This window comes from Mustela nigripes, chromosome 5 (genome assembly GCF_022355385.1).
Source record: "Mustela nigripes isolate SB6536 chromosome 5, MUSNIG.SB6536, whole genome shotgun sequence".
Lineage (NCBI taxonomy): Eukaryota > Metazoa > Chordata > Mammalia > Carnivora > Mustelidae > Mustela > Mustela nigripes.
In genome coordinates this window covers 91,862,308-91,882,398 of record NC_081561.1, presented here as the reverse complement: position 1 = coordinate 91,882,398, position 20,091 = coordinate 91,862,308, and the positions used below count along the sequence as shown (strand labels likewise).

Below are 20,091 nucleotides of genomic sequence, written 5' to 3'. Positions count from 1 at the left end.
AGCCCAGCTAGAACCTTGAGAATTGTCATTATGAGCTCTAGATCTGACATATTACCAATGTCTGTATTGATTAGGTCCCTAGCCTTCGGTACTGCATCTTGTTCTTTTTTCTGTGGTGAATTTTTCCGCCTTGTCATTTTGTCCAGATAAGAGTATATGAAGGAGCAAATAAAATACTAAAAGGGTGGCAACAACCCCAGGAAAATATGCTTTAACCAAATCAGGAGAGATCCCAAATCATGGGGGGGAGAAAGGGGATAAAAAGAGGTAGAAAGAAAGAAAGAAAAGAATTAAAAAAAGAAAATGAATAAAGAAAAGTATAAAAAAGAAAAAATATATATATATGATAAACTAGTTAAAAACGTTAAAAAAGAAAAGTAAAAGTTAAAAAAAATTTTAGCAGAAGAGAAAAAAATGAAAAAGAAAAAAAATTTAATTAACTGCAAGACTAAAGAATCATAAGGAGAAAGCCATGAGTTCCATGCTTTGCTTTCTCCTCCTCTGGAATTCTGCTGCTCTCCTTGGTATTGAAACTGCGCTCCTTGGTAGGTGAACTTGGTCTTGGCTAGATTTCTTGTTGATCTTCTGGGGGAGGGGCCTGTTGTAGTGATTCTCAAATGTCTTTGCCCCAGGCGGAATTGCACCGCCCTTACCAGGGGCCGGGCTGAGTAATCAGCTCAGGTTTGCTTTCAGGAGCTTTTGTTCCCTGAGGGCTTTCCGCAGAGTTCCGGAGGACGGGAATATAAATGGCGGCCTCCTGGTCTTCAGCCCAGAGGAGCTGAGAGCCCGGGGCCCCACTCCTCAGTGCGCCCTCAGAGAACAGCGCCCAATTACTCCCGTCTGCCTGACCTCTGGCCGCGCTCCGAGCTCACCGAGCCTGCGACCGGTTCAAGGTAACCCCGAGCTGTGAGCTTACTGTTGGCTCTGTCTCCGTAGCTGGCTTCCCCGTTCTAATACCTGTAAGCTCTGCCACACTCAGACACCCCCGATCCTTCTGTGACCCTGCGGGACCTGGGGCCATGCTGACCCCGCGTGGGCTTCACCCCAGTTTAGCCTCTGGAGCGATGTCCCTCAGTGGAACAGACTTTTAAAAGTCCCGATTTTGTGCTCCCTTGCTCTGCCGCTTGCCGGGAGCCGGCCCCTCCCCCCTGGGTCTATCTTCGCTTTGGATTCACTTCTCCACCAGTCCTACCTTTCAGAAAGTGGTTGTTTTTCTGTTTCTAGAATTGCTGTTCTTCTCTTCGATCTGCCGATGGATTTGTAGGTGTTTGCAATCTTTAGATAAGTTATCTAGCTGATTTCCTGCTAGCTGAAATAGTCTCAGCCTGCTACTTCTCTGCCATCTTGACTCCTCCCCCCTCGTACTGTATGTATTTTTTTTAGAATGGCTTCTTCCACTAGATAATGTGCATTTAAAATTTCCTCTGCATCTTTTTGTGGGTTGATAGCTCATTTCTTTTTTGTTGTTGAATAATATACCATTGTTTGGATATGCTCAGTTTGTTTATCCACTCACCAACTGAAAAGCGGGATTGCCAGATCATATGATAACAGTATATTTAGTTTTGTAAGAAACTGTCCAACTGTCTTCCATTTTACATTCCCACCAGTGGTAAATGAGAGCTTCTGTTTCTCCACATCCTGACCAGTATTTGGTGGTGTTGGTATTTTCGATTTTAATCATTCTAATAGATGTATAGTATTATCTCATTCTTATTTTAATTGCTTTTGAGTTTTAATAATTTCTAATATATTATTTAATATTTTGAGGTTTTGAACATTTATGTTCTTACATTTTTTATAAAAGTCAAAGTAAAATTTGAATATCATTGTTATACTATATAATATGAGGTTATGTTTGCCAAGATAGAATGAGGAACAGATTTTGTTTAACAGTTTAACTTAATTTATAATCTTAAGATATATTGATATATGGAATGGTGGCATCTTTCGAAAATCACTGAGAAGTTGTACACAGTGTCAATAGAAATGTGTGCATACAGAAATATAGACAAAACTCTGTGTGTCTTTCAGTGATTCACAGACTTCCTAAGACTCATCCAGGAATTTATTCAGCATAGGACAGCAGCCCCTGCTCTAAATTCTTGACAATTACTGCTCATTTAGTTTCCTGAAAGCACAGTCCGAAGATTATCATCCTCTTACATCTTTTCTTTTTTTTAAATTAAACTTGATTTTTTTTCAGTGTTCCAAATTCATTGTTGAAGCACTACACCTGGTGCTCCATGCAATATGTGCCCTCCTTAATACCCACTGCTAGGCTCACCCAACTCCTCACCTCCCTCCCCTCAAAACCTTCAGTTTGTTTCTCAGAGTCCACGGTCTCTCATGGTTACATCTTCTTTCACACTCCTTCAGAGGTGTCCAATTCCTTAAGTAGTAGTTCCTTCAGCCTGCTATTTAAAACACTCAGTACTTTTTAACTTTGGCTGAAGCACCAGCGGCCAAAATGAAGTTGAATACCTTTGCCACTTCTGACCACAGCAAAAACCATAAAAAGTATTTTGATGTACCTTCCCACATTTGCAGGAAGATTGTGTCTTCCTTTCTTTCCAAAGAACTGAGACAGAAGTTACAATGTTTGATCCATCCCCATCCAAGAGGATGATGATGTACAAGTTGGGAAAGAACACTGTAAAGGTCAGCAAACTGGCAAAGTCATCCGGGTTCACAGGAAGAATCTGTTATCTACATTGAGCGAGTACAGCAAGAAAAGGCAAATGGCACAACTGTCCATGTGGCCATTCACCCTAGTGAGGTAGTTATCACTAGACTAAAAATGGACAATGGCCATGAAAAGATCCTTGAACATAAACCCAAATCTCACCAAATAGGAAAGGAAAAGGGCAAATATAAGAAGAAACAATTGAAAAGATGCAGGAATAAAGTAATCTTATATAAGACCTTAAATAAAAACTATTATGATGAGGGGTGCTCATCATTTGATGAGGGTGGCTCAGTTGGTTAAATATCTGCCTTCAGCTCAGATCATGATCCCGGGGTCCTGGGATCCAGCCATACATCAGGCTCCCTGCTTAGCAGGAGGTTCCTTCTTCTCTCTTTCCCCACCCTTCCCTTGCGCTCTCACTTGCCATCTCTCTCTAAAATAAATAAATAAAATCTTAAAAAAAAAAAAACTATTAAGATGAAAAAAATTCAGCAAACTAACCTCAAGTTAACCTGATCAGACTTCTCCCTGCATTAACTTCATTCATGCAGCCCAAGACACTGCCAATTGGTGCAACTTGCTGGTCTCTGAATGTATCTTTAGGCTTTCCAATGTCTCCAAGTTTATATAAATATTCCACCTGAAATGCCCTTTTTAAAAATCTCTGCCTACTGAAATTCTATCACTAGTCAAGGCTTCTTGATGGAAAATTTTCTTCCTACCATTCTAAAGGAGCTTCTTCTTTTTCCAATTCTCAGAACACATTTTTATACTCATTCTTTCATTCCTCCTTCCTGCTATCATTCATTCTATCAACCATACAATAAACCTGTTGAGCATTCATAGTACTGGCTACTCTTCTGGTACAGATGGCTCCTGCTCTGGAAGGAGACTTCAGGTGACCAGGTATGCATCTAAGGGACTCAGTGAAGGCTTAGGCTGGAGGACAAAACAATGCAGTGATTTAGAGTAAGACCATCTGGGCTCAGAGGCTGACTCTGCCCAGAGTGGCTGGGTGACATGGGCCAAGTTACATCACCTCTGTCTGCTTGCTTTGTTATCTGAAAGTCAGGATAAATAGGGCACCTATGTCACAAGGTCTATATGAGGATTAGTGAGTTTACTCTAAAAAGATCTGAGAATGCTTGGCATGTAAGTAAGAACTCAATAAATACTATTAATATTATCATTATGAATAGAAGGAAAATGGTGGGTAAGAGTAGACTTCCCTGAAAATATATGTCTGAGAAAACCCTCCACACTACTCTGTATTCTCCAGTGCTTGTTGAAGAAGACAAAATAGACAAACACAAGCTTTTGGCAGAGTTCCTTTTTTGTACTGATTTTGAATTGGTCATTTGTGTTTCAGATGCATTTGATGACTTCTGTCTCTCTAGTCAACTTCTGGTCTCTTGACCTAAAGAGTGGCTTTCAAAGGTTGCTGCTACCTCTTGAGTTGGTTTTGTTTGTTTGTATATTCATTTTTAACACTGTAGACCCAATAAGTTTGCAAAGAGGTTTTAAAATTTTAAAAAGTTTTTTCCATAAGGCTATACTTACACTTCTTCCTCACAAGGCAGGGCCTTCATAAGAATGAAGTCAAAAGATTGATTTTTAGTATGACAGTTCACAGAAAAATATAGGTTACAGAGTCAGCAAGCAGGTAAATGGCATTTTTAAAAAAATATTTTATTTATTTGACAGAGAGAGACTATGAGTAGGCAGAGAGGCAGGCAGAGAGAATGTTGGAGAACACTCTCCCTGCTGAGCAGAGAGCCCGATGTGGGGCTTGATCCCGGGACCCTGAGATCATGACCCAAGCCGAAGGCAGAGGCTTAACCCACTGAGCCACCCAGGCGCCCCTACATGTCCTTTTAATATATTAGAAAGTATTTTATTGAAATTAGAGTGTTTGGAAGCAAGTGACCTGCTTTCAATTTATGGAGTGTTAGTTTTCCTGGCTGGGTAGAGTGAGCAAGTTATTTAAACTTCCTGTATTTCATCTGCATTATGGGGATAATACCTCTATTCAGGGGTAAATAAGATGGTGTACGTGGAAGTGACTGAAGAATAGACAGGAGGAAAGAAAGGAGGGAGGAAGGAAGAGTGGGTGAGCCCTGAATGTGTTCCAAAGAAATAGCCAGAGATTTACACTTGACTTTTTAAACTTATACTTAAAGTGAGGGTGCACAAGAGGAATATTTTGTTATGGCACTGACTTTATGAGTTTGAATCCACCAGCTTCTTGAACTAAGTTCATCAAGTGCTTTGACTTTGTTGAAGCTGCTCGCTTTCTTATGTTATTACTTGAATGACATATCAACCCATTGTTTGCGTTCACCTTTCAAATAGTTGAATTGCATTTCAGTGCCTGACCGTGAGTTATTGTGACTCAGAACACTTAAAGAAGTTTGACTACATGTGGAAAATTTATGAGTAGCAGAGTGAGAACATGGCAGATTTCCGTAAATCACTTTTATTGAGAGTAGAGTCACTCGTTGCTATGAAAATAATTTATAGGGCAATGTTCCATTTGAGGAGAAATGAAAATTAATGGCATTTGTCAGAATGATGATGAATATGTTTCAACACCAGTGGAAAAGAACAAGTTTCACAAAAAAATGCAAACTCTACACCAGATTATTTATCATTATAACTATTTCAGGCTCTTTGGTAAATGTTAGGAAGTTTGGCCAAATTAGATATCATTCACTGAGCTAGCTGTTCTCTGTGTGTATCCCAGACCCATTTTGTACCATTGTATCTGCTGCCCTGAGTCCCAGGAGGCTTTAGGATGGGTCTCCCAGGAGACCCAAAGAATGAGGCTGGGTTAGGGTATTTCTTTTGGGGGGAGTGTTTTTAAATTATTTATTTTAGAGAGGGAGTGCATGTGAGCAGGAGGAAAGGCAGAGGGAGACAGAATCTCAAGCAGATTCCAAGCTGAGCATATAGCCAGACAGCGGGCTCCATCTCACAACCCTGAGATCAAGAGTCGGAGGCTTAACAGACTGAGCCACCCAGGCAACCCTCCTTCTTCTGTTCTTCTCTAGGTGATGGTGAGGTTCTGGCTGGAACTGCTCCTGATCAGCACAGCTCCAGTGGAGTTCAGCCTACTGGAGCTATGGAGAAGGGAAGTCTTCCTGTCAGTGCTGCTCTAGAGACCTCAGTTTTCCTTCATTTAGGTAAATTTAACAGATTCTCATCAAAATCTACCTAAAAAGAACTTGTTTTCTCTTGGAGCCAAGCCAGGTATATTCTCCAGTAAGCAAAGTTTATGAAACTTCTGGGGGATGGATTCCACAATAAACTAGATCTCAAACAACCAAACAAGTGCACTCCCTTTCCCAGATGTTTTTCAGGTATCCCTATCGTTATCTTCACTTTATTACATTGTTCTAAAGTAAACCAAAACATCACGTGTGGTAGCGAGGCTGTTATACTTTCCAGAATTCCCCTGCCTGTTTCTGCATGGGAAGGGCCACAGGACAGAGTCTTACATGAGATCTGGGGGAAATTTTTATAGCTCACGCCTATAGTTGTTTATCTGCTGGATGACCGCATTGGTGTGAGGTAGCAGCCAGGATTCTGATTGTTCCACCTCCCCCAGAATCCTCCTTTACCTTGTCTGACTCCTAGGCCAGGTGTGTGTGATTAGCTCCATCCTGAGGGGCCTCAGGCTCTGCAGGACACTCACACCAAGGCCTGGGGCAGTGAGAACTGACAAGGGTTTCAGTCTGTCCTTGTAAGCTCCAGCTTGTTCTTGCTCTTCCCCGCTTTACATCTATGTTGCTTTCCTGTCCACCTGCGCTCTGGTCTTCAAGTTCAGGTATCAGTTTTACAGAGTCTGCTTATCCAGTTATGTAAGGACACCTCCCAGTGTGGGGTGTGTGTGTGTGTGTGTGTATACAGATAAATAGATATATGACATTAAAATATTAATCATTCCTTTTGTAACTTCCCTTCCAGCACTATAAAGCCTGTATTTAACATACCTTTAAAATTTTTTCTCTGTATCACTAACTTCAAACAGTTTGATGTGCCCTCTTTTTTTGTTGTTTTTGTTTTTTTAATTCTTTGGGACAGGACTAGGCTAGTGCTTATATAAGAACCAAAAGCAGGATCCACAGAAGAAGAAATCAATAATTTACCAAAATTAAAAAAACTTTTGCGTCGTGAAAGACCTTGTAAAGAGAACGCAAGATTTGGAAGCCACAGATCTGACAAAGGTGCTCAAGAGGAAGCCTGCTCGGAATTATCTGACTCCTTCTCCCTCTGCCCCTCCCCTCCTCCTGTGCTTGTGCACTTGCTCTCAAACAAACAAACAAAGAAAAAATGAGGATTTAACATAGGGATTAGGGAGGACACAAACATTCGGTCTATAGCACTATATTTATCAGAAAGGAGAAAAGATAAAGAGGAAACCTCTTCCTCTGATAGAAGTCCACGGAAGTTGCATGGTTTCCTCTTCATCCATTGGCCAGACTTTAGACACACGGCCCCACCCAACTGCAAAGAAGGCAAGGATTAATTTTCACTCAAAGGGAGATGGGGAAAATGGATATTGGAAGACAAAACACTGTCCTTGTCACAGGAACCTAACATTTCAAGGCTCTCCCAAATGTGACCTCCTCTTCCACCTGTGTTGGAATCCCCCTCTCCCTTGTCTACTGCCTGCACTTTCAAGTCTCTTCGGTCACTGTCATGAGTCATGAATTCAAAGCACAGGTTTAATTACATTACTCTCTTGTCCCATAATCTTCAGTGGGTCCCTACTATTTGTAGATTAAGCCCAAACTCTTTTGCTTAACATGATATTAATATAGTCCATAGTACCATCTCATTTGATCTCCCTCTTCTTTCCTACCCTTCCTTATCCTCTCAACTGGCCATTCCCTGAATGGGGCACCATGAATTTTCAGCTCTCCGTAACTTTGGTTTTTTTGTCATTGTTGTTGTTTGTTTTGTTGCTGTTGTTGTTGTTGTTTGTAAGATTTCATTTATTTATTTAACAGAAAGAGATCACAAGTAGGCAGAGAGGGGGGAAGCAGACTCCCTGCCGAGCAGAGAGCTCCATGCCATGACTCTGATCCAGGACCCTGAGATCATGACCTGAGCTGAAGGCAGAGGCTTAACCCACTGAGCCACCCAGGCACCCCAGTTCTCCATAACTTTCATCATGACAGAACTTCCACCAGAATCAGCTCCCTAAAACCCCATCACCAACTTTTGAAACACTGTACAAAATGATATTACTTTTGTAAAATGATATTTTACTATTATAATGATATTACTTTTATAAACTCATTTTTCATCACTTCTATTAAAAATGACTTACTCATTCTCAGAATGGCCACTGTTTTATGCTGCCTTCCATTCTAATAAGTTATACATTTTCATATTTGTAATCATGATTATATTGTAAATTACACAGTATTCACTACATATTACTAACTTTGCAGTCCTGGGTACACCTAGTCTCTGGATGTTTACCTAATAGCTGCACAACACATTTTTATTAAATGGAATTGGTATGTAACCACTAAAATTATAGAAGGAAAGAGAAACATCTCAAGTCAGCTCTCTTTGAGTAAAACATTCATTTAAACTGGTTTAAATGTTTTATCAACAATATAGCATTACTTATTACATAATTTGAAGTCTGTACATACTTATGTGGAATTGTTTTGAGTGATTTGTGTTAATATATAAAGCTTAATATGGACTTACTTCAGAAAGAACAACTTGTAAGAGCTATTTTCAGCTCTAACAAGGAAGTGGCAGTTTTTCAATTTTTAGCAGAAGTGTTATAACTTATCTCAGTCAAACACTTGCTAGGTCATTTAGTTTGTCACTTGTGTTACTTTACTTTCTATTTTAACTCTCAGGCATATTCAGAAATAACAAAAGAAGAAAATTATAGTTTGATTGCTTCTAATTGTCTTGGACAGCAGGTAGAAGTTAAAATAATTTCAACATTGAATTGTTTATGTTAAATATGACCACAAGATCTATTTAATATTAATCTTTTGTCCATTTTGGCCAATTTCTCTCAATTTCTCAATTAGCTCTCTATGTATTAGATTCAGACAGGAAAATATGGGTATAGAATTTGAAATAAACAATAAACTCTCAATTAAAATTAATAAATTATTTGAAAATCGACCCCATATTGGCCTCATAAGGACACCTTTTTCTGAAAAATAGGATTTCATTTTAACCTTTTTGTAATTTTATTTGTCCCTCTGTCTATCCTTCTCCTATACCCTCTCTGTCCTCTTTTTGTGTCCCTAGTTCTTGTTTCTGATCTGACTAAAACTATTTCATGCACTTTGTATTAACCCTACTTATATGGGAAGAGTTGGGGCACTAATCAAAGCTCAGGATGACATATCACTCCAGCTGAATCCTGAGCTAGAAGAAAATTTAGGAAAATATACAAATGGAATAAAAATAAACTATAAGGTTAATATTTTTTATTCTAACTCTTTATCCAATTTTGAGTTGTTTTTAAAATTTTTATTTCTTTAAAGATTTTATTAATTTATTGGACAGAGAGAGAAATCATAAGTAGGCAGAGAGGCAGGCAGAGAGAGAGGGAAGCAGGCTCCCTGCTGAGCAGAGAGCACAATGTAGGGCTCAATCCCAGGACCCTGGGAACATGACCTGAGCCGAAGGCAGAGGCTTAACCCACTGAGCCATCCAGGTTCCCCTCAGTTGTTTTTTAATATAAGGAAAGTCAGTTAACTTTCTAGAGCAAGGAAAACAAAAGAAAAGACAAATCATTCAGGCAGTGACTCATGGGTGGAATTATTCAGGTACAAAACAAAACATAACAACAAGAACAACAAAACAGTATATTTCTGCAAAAGCTAGTTTTGAATACTAGATTTTCTAGGTTATTGATTCTTCCACCCACTTTGAAAAAATTGTTGTCGTTCTGGAATTTAATTAAAAGTAACAGATTTTCACAGATACTGTCACTAAGTGCAAGAATATGAGAGGGTATGTCCAGAAGCAAGGGTTCCTTAAACTGACAGTAATTAAAAAGTGTATTCAGGGTTGCCTCCTTGGTGACAGAAAGGCAGCAGGGTCAAGGCACTGAATAGGGGAGGGATGAGTGAAAAAATGGATTGAGAATCTGTTAGGAGTTTGTACTCCGTTGAGTGTTCTAAGTATGCTAGAGCTGTTTCCAAGCTTCCCTAGGCTCTATCAGCCTGACAGTGAGTAGGTGATTCTAGAGAATGCTTGAGAGTTCCCAGAGGGTTCACACACATACTCATGAATATCTGCAGAATCACAGTGCTATCTACTGACAGGTTTTCCCAGATTAAAGACCTACACGGGACGCCTGAAACCATAAAAATCCTAGGAGAGAGTATAGGCAGTAATTTCTCTGACATCAGCAGTAACATTTTTCTTGATATGTCGCCTAAGGCAAGGGAAACAAAACCAAAAATAAATAACTTGGGCTACATAAAAATTAAAAGCTTCTGAAAAGTAAAGGAAATAATCAACAAAACAAAAAATAACCTATTAAATGGGAGAAGATATTTGTAAAAGGCATATCCAATAAGGGTTAGTTAATATCTAGAATATTCTAGTTAATGTTCATAATATACAAAAAACTTAAAACAACTCAACACCCAAAAAACAAATAATCCAATTAAAATGTGCAGAAGATATAAAGATGGCTAACAGAAACATGAACAGATGTTCAACATCACTAATCATCAGGAAAATGCAAATTAAAATCACAACGTATACATAACACTTCATACCTGTCATAATGGTTAAACTCAAAAACAAGCATTGGCAAGGATGTGAGAAAAAAACGATTGTGCATAGTTGGTGGAAATGCAAATGGAAATGCAGCCACTTTGGAAAATAGTATGGAATTTCTTCAAAAAGTTAAAACTAGAAGTATCATGTGATCCAGTAATTCTGCTACTGGGTAATTACCCAAAGAATATGAAAACAGTAATTTGAAAAGATATATGCACCCCTATGTTTATTGCAGCATTCTTTACAATAACTAAACCATGGAAGTACCCCAAGTGTCTATCAATAGAAGAATGAATAAACAGTGGCATACATACACAATGGAGTATTACTCAGCCATAAAAAGAATGAAATCTTGCCATTTGCAACAACATGGATGGATCTAAAGAGTGTAATGTTAAGTAGAATAGTTCAATCAGTGAGAGACAAATCCCATATGATTTCCCTCATATGTGGAATTTAAGAAATCAAACAAACAAGGAAAAAAGGAAACAAAAAACCGCACTCTTAAATATAGAGAACAAGTAGGTGGTTACCAGAGGAGGGGTGGGGTAGGGAGAGACAAATGAAATCAGTGAATGGGATTAAGAGTGCACTGTTTGTGATGAGCACTTAGTAATAAATCATTGAGTCACTATATTGTATATCTGAAATCATACTGTATGTTAACCTCACTAGAATTTTAAAAATTAATAATCATAATTATTATTATAAATTTAAAAATAAAAAGAAAACTGCTGGGGCATCTCAGTGGCTCAATAGGTTAAGCATCTGACTCTTGGTTTCAGCTCAGGTCATGATCTCAGGGAGGTGAGATCAGGTTCCCACTTAGTGCAGAGTCTATGTGTCCCTCTCCCTCCCTCTCTGCCCCTACCCCTGCTCACGTGTGTGCACATGCACACCCGCTCTCTCTCTCTCTCTCTCTCAAATAAATTAACTAATTAAATCTTTATTTTTATAAAAGGAAACTACTATGAACAACAATAAATATACTTTTTATTTTTCCTCAAGTTCTGCTACTTGGAATTTCAACCTAAGATAACTCGTCCTGAAAATAATCTTAAGACATAGATTCTTAAATGTGGTTTTGGAGTTGATTCACTCACTGATCAGCTGGCAGTCACTAGTAGTAGGTAGAGGACAGCATTCCTGGCATGCTATAGAGATGAGATTGCTAAAACTTCCACTTGTAGTGAATTTGATGGATTATAAAGGGAGAGAGCTACACCAGCAGGTAGTTTGAGAATTGTGGGGAAAGAGTAACTATAGATTATAGAGTTGGGAATCTTTACAGAGCCTTTATATTAGTTCCTTTATTTGTATAATAAGGGTTGTTGTAGTAAGAAGGGCAAGTAGAAGTCCCTGAAAAGACACCAACACTCAGCCAAGACTGTAAATCAAAAACAATTTACATCTCAGGAAAGGAATGACAGAGGATGTAGGAGTGATGGGTGTCACTATATCCCCCATTTAATTCATTCTGGCTTAACAGGTCAATCAGAGGACATGACATTGAGCTACTACAAATTTATCCAAGTAGTAGCTTCATTTGCATCTGCTATATTAGATGTAGTGTATTTACTCTAACAGATGACCACAGCCCCTGGTGTATGGTTTGCAGTTATGTCTACATCTATTTATCTTATATCCATCAGAATGAGAATCATAAACAGTTTGCCATTAAACAGGATGGTCTTGCCCCCATGCTATATTACTTCTCTATTAATTCTTTACCATTATGGTCCAAAGGGATCCAGGCCATCTGGAATTTCCACAGAACCTCCTTTTGGTTCTCTAAATGGATGACACATAACAAGTCCCCCCTCACCTTTTTATTTCCAATGGGATTGACACTTATTCCAGATACGGACTTGCCTTTCCTGCCTGTTGTGCCTCAGCTATCACCACGATGTGAGGGTTCATGAAGCATATGATATCCTGGCATGGGGTCACACCTAACATCATCTTTGGACCAAGGGACCTTCTTTGCAGTAAAGTAAGTATGACCCCAGGCATACAATTATAGATCATATATATTCACCACCCAGAAACTGCTAAGCCTGGAAGAACAGTGCAATAGCATCTCGAAGTTACAGCCAAGGCACAAGCTACTTGATACCTTGCAAAGGACAGGGCACTATCCTTCAGGATGCAGAGTATATCTTAAGCCATCAGCCACTATATGTCTGTGTCCCCATTCAGTAGAATACATGGGACATGGGTCCAATAGGAACCAACAAATAAAAGTCAGAATGGTCCCACCATTACTTCCTGTGACTCTCTGGGGAAATTATGTTTCTTATTCCCACAGTTTTAGCCTCTGTGGGTCTAAAGGTCCTCGTCCCCAGAAAGGGATGCTTCCACCAAAGAACATAGTAAGAAAACCACTAAACTTAAAACTATGGCTGTTGTAAATGAGCCATCAAAGAAAGGAGTTACCATATTGTTAGGGTAGCTTGATCCTTATCATCATATGACACTGATATATTTGATACTCACATCATCTACTAGAGTGTCCTTTGGTTGGCTTATACCCAGAAGTCCAGTACCCACAGCTCAATAATAGTAGGGCAACCTAGAGATACCCTGAATGAGAAGAGAGTCTGCCTTAGCCTAACAGGAAAGCTACCTGGACCAACCTAGGTGATAGCTGGAGAGGAGGGGAATCTGGAGTGTGGTGCTAAAGGGAAATGATAAACATCAGTTACAAACTTGGAACCAGCTGCCATAGTGAGAGGCTACATTAGATTTACTAATCTTTCTCCTGTTGGTTTTCCCAGAAACTGTGACCAACCAAAAATCTGGTAAGATGGAATTAGAGCTATGTGGGTACAAGGGGTGAATTGTAGTTAATGCTGCTTTTTATCTAGATATCCTTAACCAGATCAATGCATTAATCCTTAGGCTGCTGGGAATTTTGTGTTCTAAATGCCTACAATTGCCTCCTTTTCTACAGAGTTGACCTTGGCCAAGCAAAAGGCCCCTTGCCTGGGAAGTTATCTCCACTAGGGTGGATAGCCCATTCCAATAACTGACTGACTTGGGAGATACTGACTGTGGACACTCTCGCTTCAAGGTGAGATGAGCTCTGTGGGCAATCTGAGTTCCATCACCACCTAAGGGATCAGCTGAACCTGAACTTACTCCTCCTGCCTTAACTTGCCTTTTCCTTCCCTTCTCCTGAGACTTCTCCCTCAATAAATTTCTTACCCAAGAATCCCCACGTCAGGCTGTGCTTCTAGGGGACCTATCCTGAGAACCGCACGTTTCCCAGGATCAGAACAGCTATGAAGTTGCAGAGTCACTATTATTGTGTGTGTGTGTGTGTGTGTGTGTGTGTGTGTGTACTTGTTCATCTCCAAAGAGCTTCTTCTTTGACTTAGTCACACTCACTCTGTAATGCTATCCACCACCATTTGCTAACCCTCCGTCACTGATAGAATTTTTTTCATTGAGCAGCTGCTACAGAATGTAACACTGTATTCAGAGTATTTGAGGGGCATCTGGGTGGCTCAGTCAGTTAAGCATCCAACTCTTGACTCGGCTCAGGTCATGATCTCAGTGTTGTGAGATCGAGCCCTGCATTGGGCTCTTTTCTGGGTGTGGAGCCTGCTTAAGATTCTCGCTCTCCTTCTGCCCCTCCCACCCTGTCCCTCTCAAAAAAAAAAAAAAAAAAAAAAAAAAAGAGTATTTAAGATGAAGCTTTCTTCTTCAACAGAAGCAATTACTTGAAATAACTAGTTCACAAAGATTGGATGAAGAATGTGTGTAAGTGCTAGAGAGATAACAGAAACGATAAGGCAATTCTGTGTAATTGTATCATTCCTATATCCACTGTAACAGGTTCCAAATGTGCAGTTAGATGTGGGCTGCTCCAGGGGTACCTGGTGGCTCAGTCGTTAAGCGTCTGCCTTTGGCTCAGGTCATGATCCCACGGTCCTGGGATGGAGCCCCACATCGGGCTCCCTGCTGGGTGGGGAGCCTGCTTCTCCCTCTCCCACTCCCTCTGCTTGTGTTCCCTCTCTCTCTGTGTCTCTCTCTGTCAAATAAATAAAATCTTAAAAAAAAAAAAAAAAAGAACTGGGCTGCTCCACACCTTAACCCAGTCCACTCCTACGATATTTCAAACGTTCATAACTCTCATGCTGCCCAGCCTATCCCCTCCCCTCTGCATAGGACTCTGATTCCTAACAAATTTAAAAAAAAAATGCTCTCATGGATGAAAAAACTTCAATTCCTCCTCTTCTCCCACCTTCAGTAAAATTTCTGCATTCCTTCTCTAGTCTTTCAGAAAAACTTCTCTTTTTCACCTCAAATAACTTCCCCAGTTAGATTTAATCTGATTTTCAACTTATTCCACCAAATTATTTTCTCCTTTAAACCTGCCTTTGCTCTCCCATTTGTTTCCAACTCTCAGTATGTAATGATACTTCCTTTGTTCCCAAATTAAAAATGAATTTACCTTTCTACTAACAATGAACATTTAGGCTACTTTCATTTTAGGGATCTATTATGCAAAATGCTATGAACTCTCTTGTTAATGTATTGCTATATATACATGCACAAAATGCATCAGACTCACCTAGAAGTCTTGTTAAAACATTGATGGCTGGACCCCATCCCCAATAGATCAGTAGGTTCAGTAGACTTGGGGTAGGGCCCAAGAATTTGCATTTCTAAATGTTCCTAAATGATGCTACTACAGCTGATCCAAGGACTCTACTTTGAGAACCACTTCTCTCAGGAATATATCTAGGAGGGGAACTGCTTGGACATAGGGTATGAAGATCTTCAATTTTGATAATCCTAATCTGGTTTCCAAAAGTGATTGTACTACATTCCTACCAAAATTTAGAATTCCCCACCAGCACTAGGATTATAAAACTTAGAAGTTTGCCAATATGGTAGGTGTGCAGTGACAGTTTATTGGCTTAATTAACCTTTCTCGGTTTATTAAACTTTTCAATGTCTACTAGCCATTTGAATGATCTCTACTGTGAAATGCACAATCAGGGTGTTTATCTGCTTTTCTATTGGATTTTCTGCCTTTCTTAAAAAATCAAATTTAAAGAGTTCTTTATGTATTTGGAAACTAGTTTTTGTTGTTGATGGTGATGGTATTTGGTTACATAGACTGTAAATGTCTTCTCCCAGTCTATGGCTTATATTTTTATTCTTTAAATGGTATTTTTAGAACAAAAGTGTTTCATTTTTATGTAATTAAATGCACTAATCTTGACTCTTTTTTTGAATACATGATGGCTAAGTTTAATTCAACTGCTATAGCCAATTCTACTTCGTAAAAATAACAGAATGTTTCTATCAAAATGGAACTTTTTGGCATGCACCTTATTTTTTTAATTTAAATTCAATTAACCAGCTTATAGTACAGCTGTACTAGTTTCAGATGTAGTTTTCAATGATTCATTAGTTGTGTATAACACCCAGTGCTCATCACATCATGGGCCCTCCTTAAAACCCATCACACAGTTACCCCATCACCTCACCCATCTCCCTTTCCACAACCCTCAGTTTGTTTCCCAGAGTCAAGAGGCTCTCATGGTTTGTCTCCCTCTCTGACTTCTTCCCATTCAGTTTTCCCTCCCAGTCCCTATGATCCTCTGTGCTACTCCTTATACTCCACATATGAGTGAAACCATATGATACTATTATTAGAAATATTGTTTTTTCTCCCAGCTCCCTGCAATATACCTCTGTCATATGTCAAGTATCCATTTGTGTGGACACCATTTTATTTTCTTCTTACTGAAATATAGAAACACTGTTATTTTTTGTATTGATTTTGTATCCATCAACGTCCCTTAACTTCATTGATGGGTTTCATATGTTAAATTTACTTTTAAGCACTTCAAATGTCTGACCAAGAAAGCACATGCTCCTAGTAAGAAAAATATTCCAAAGCATCTCAAAGGCTCTTATAAGTCTAAATTTAATGTATGTATTTGGTAAACCCATTTCTCTTAAATATTAGAATACCATTTACAAACTTGGTCACATTCTTTTTTTAATTTGAAATTGTAAGTCAATTACACATTAAAAAAATTTTTTAAGATCTTATTTATTTACTTGACAGACAGAGATCACAAGTAGGCAGAGAGGCAGGCAGAGAGAGAGTGGGGGAAGCAGGCTCCCCTCTGAGCAGAGGGCCCGATGTGATGTGGGGCTCAATCCTGGGACCCTGAGATCATGACCTGAGCCAAAGGCAGTGGCTTAACCCACTGAGCCACCCAGGTGTCCCCAAATTTTAAATAAATAGAATCACAACATTAATCTGTTAGTCTAAAATGCCAAAGTTTTTAAAGTATTACACTTGAACTACATAAATAGGCTATTCCTCAGTCTAACATATTAATTCTAATATTATTTATCATCCTTGTATTATAAATCTTTCTCTGACTGAAAAGTCACTCACCTTCTAAATGAAGCAGCTTTAATATTGAAAGGGATAAGAAGTTTCATCTCAGGAGAACTGAGGTTACCTCCTGGAACAAGTCATTATTACCAAGTATATCACTTATGGTGGTACGATTACTTGCCAGTAAAGAGTTTGAGATTGGATGGGGACCTGGGGAATGTTTAAGTACAGGATAATCTACAGGTCGCACCCGAGTTCTTCGAAAAATCATTTCTAAGTTACATGGCCTCCAAGCCCAAACTCTTCAGAAGGGATTTCTCAACCTGCCTCTCTGAGTTCACAAGGTAAACATCCCAGTGAATAGCCAGCCATTCCTTGGACACACTGCAGCAAGGAGTGTGGACACACTCACAGCACATCAGCTGTGAGGTCAGCCTTTCGGAGGACAGACTCAGGGAAAAAGCCTGCACAGATCCTGGAGGTGAGCTTGGGGTCATTTGTACTAGGAATTTGTGCTTCAAAGCTAAGTCTGTGTGTGCTTGAGTCAGGGGCTGGGGGAGTGGGAGCATGGATGAGTATGTTTCCTTGAACCATGGACTTTTTAGTTCTTGGGAGATTGTAGCTAGGGGAAAGCCAAATAAGACTCTCTGCAGGGAGGGGACCAAGGGCAAGGCCCACTATTGTCTTAATCTCAGGGAAGAGCTGCACTAAAACTGGGACAGAACTGCAGGTGCTTTTCCGACCTTTTTAAGCCAAGCCATTAAGCCAAATACAAAGATTATCCTTGCAAATAAAGGGACAGAAACATAGAAATGAAAAGGTATGCACGGAATGCCTAGATGGCTCAGTTAGTGAAGCATGTGACTGTTGAGCTCAGGGTATGGTTTTGATCCCCATGTTGGGTTTGGAGATTACTTAAAAATAAAAAGAAAATCTTAAAAAGAAAAAGGATGCCAACAGCTTTCGGCTACCTTGAGGGATCCAAGGAAGAGACTTTGGAAATATTTTATATCTCTACAGAATAAATCAGTTCCTCAAACAACTAAAGCATTTAACCTACTGCAATGTATTATTAGAGCAGTTCTTGGGGGTAATGCTAGAATTTAAAGGATATAAGACAAGAGAGACTTAGAGGCAGACAACTACTTGGAAGAGGAGAGACTTGAAACTGTGTTTGCACAATGGTTTATGTAAACTGAAGAAAAAGTGAGAAAAACAGGTGGGCAAATAGTATCATTGGTCCTTTACCATGGCTGTGTGTGCTAATCTGTTCCATCCCTAAATTCCTTTTTGGCCTTAAACTACTATAACCAAATTAACAGCATTAAATTTTTGAGCCTTGCTTTTATATCATTTTCTTATTTTTTTTTAAAGATTTCATTTATTTATTTGACACAGAACACCAAGCAGGGGGGATGTAGGCAGAGAGAGAGGGAGAAGCAGGCTCCCTACTGAGCAGGGAGCCCGATGTGAGGCATGATGGGGGGCCCAGTCCCAGGATTCTGAGATCATGACCTTAGCCGAATGCAGACACTTAACTGGCTGAGCCACCTAAGCGCCCCTTTATGTCATTTGATGTGGGGCATTCTACACAACATATTAACATAGATCCTGTGGGATTTCTAAGTTAGGAAACAATCATAGGTGACATATAAACGAAATGTATGACAAATGAAAATCACAAAAATTCACATCGAGATTTTGAAACATGGTCTGTTTGATGCATGAAAGTAAGTGCAACTTGTAGAAAGTGAAAGAAATCATACTTTGAAAGGGATGTTATCAGTTCTTTTTTACACATGTACCTATTCTAAAAAATCAAAATGAAACAACTTCCCTGAATTGATTTAAAACCAAGAGGCACCAGGGTGCCTGGCAGGCTCAGTCAGTAGAGCATGTGACCTTTCATCTCAGGGTTGTGAGTTCAAGCCCCACACTGGGCTTGGAGCCTATTTAAAACAATGAAACGAAGAGGCATTAAATCCTTCTCTAGGAACTGGACAAATCTTACACTTGCTCAAATTCAAATCAAAGGAAAGTCTAGACTCAGCTCCTTTCTTACAGTTTCACCTACAACTTTTACTCTAGGTGGACCATAATGAACAACATGTTTAATTGGGTACTTGAAATGTTGTAGGAGGTCAGTCCCATCCATTTCACTTCTTGTTCTTAGATTCCATACTCTAATTTGTGATTACTGATATTCAAGCACCTGGCTCAGCTAATGAAAAACTGTTCCTCACAGTCCTTTTGGATAACTCACTGAAGCAACTCTGTAGCAGTTAAAATTTAGTATATTCACAATTTTGCAAAGCCTAGTCATAGGTTGTTGTTTTTTGTTTGTTTGTTTGTTTGTTTGTTTGCTTTACCAATAACTCCAGAGAAAAAATTGTTCCCCTCCAATCCACATCTCTTAAGCTTAAGGTTAAGAACGGTGGCAACTTTGGGGTAACTAGTCCCAACTCCAGGGGGATGCTGGGAGATTTTGGATATCTCCTTGATTAATCCAGCATGAGAACAAGTATTTTTTTTTTAATATTTTATTTATTTATTTGACAGAGAGATCACAAGTCGGCAGAGAGTCAGGCAGAGAGAGAGAGAGAGAAGCAGGCTCCCGCTGAACAAAGAGCCCGATGCAGGGCTCGATCCCAGGACACTGAGATCATGACCTGAGCCAAAGGCAGCGGCTTAATCCACTGAGCCACCCAGGCGCCCCGAGAACAAGTATTCTAATTCAACAAGTATTTATGGAGTGCCAGCAATGGGTAAATCATTATGCTAATATAATGGAGAAAAAAGTCACATATTTCAAAAAAACTTATATTTAAGTGAGATATGTCATATGTATCCAGATTACACCATAATTTACATAATTATTCCTTTATTGTTGACAATAAAGTTGTTTTCAATCCTTGTAGTCACTCAAGACATTGTCATAAACATTAATTCATCAATTTATTCAATAAATATTAACTTAATCCCTGTGATATGCCAACCATTAATCTTTGAGCTGCAAGATTTCATACCACTGCAATGAATGGAACATGTATAAAATACTTCAAAGTTCCTTTGTGAAATTTCTCCAGAGAAATTTTTGTTCAAAAATTACACCCTGTGTTTTAATGTAATCATTAAAGAACAGAGAGGGACAGCCTATTAAATCTCAAACGAAGAGTTATAAAATGCATACCTGTGGCTATCATATTTTCCCCAGAAGCAATTATAAAAGTGATACATACAGATGTCT

At 39.2% G+C, this 20,091-nt stretch overlaps 1 long non-coding RNA gene and 1 pseudogene across 2 annotated transcripts; both read left to right on the top strand.

Annotated features, from left to right (window-relative positions):
• The first annotated feature begins 724 nt into the window (after positions 1-724).
• Positions 725-20,091, top strand: LOC132017405 (uncharacterized). Of its 2 annotated transcripts, XR_009404260.1 has the most exons (5): positions 725-893; positions 5,740-5,871; positions 12,332-12,464; positions 13,425-13,544; positions 19,404-20,091. It is a non-coding gene; the product is annotated as an uncharacterized LOC132017405 (long non-coding RNA). The 2 variants fall into 2 exon arrangements; XR_009404259.1 differs by lacking the exon at positions 19,404-20,091 and having other exon boundaries at positions 13,425-13,665.
• Positions 2,471-2,907, top strand: LOC132017404 (large ribosomal subunit protein uL24-like; annotated as a pseudogene).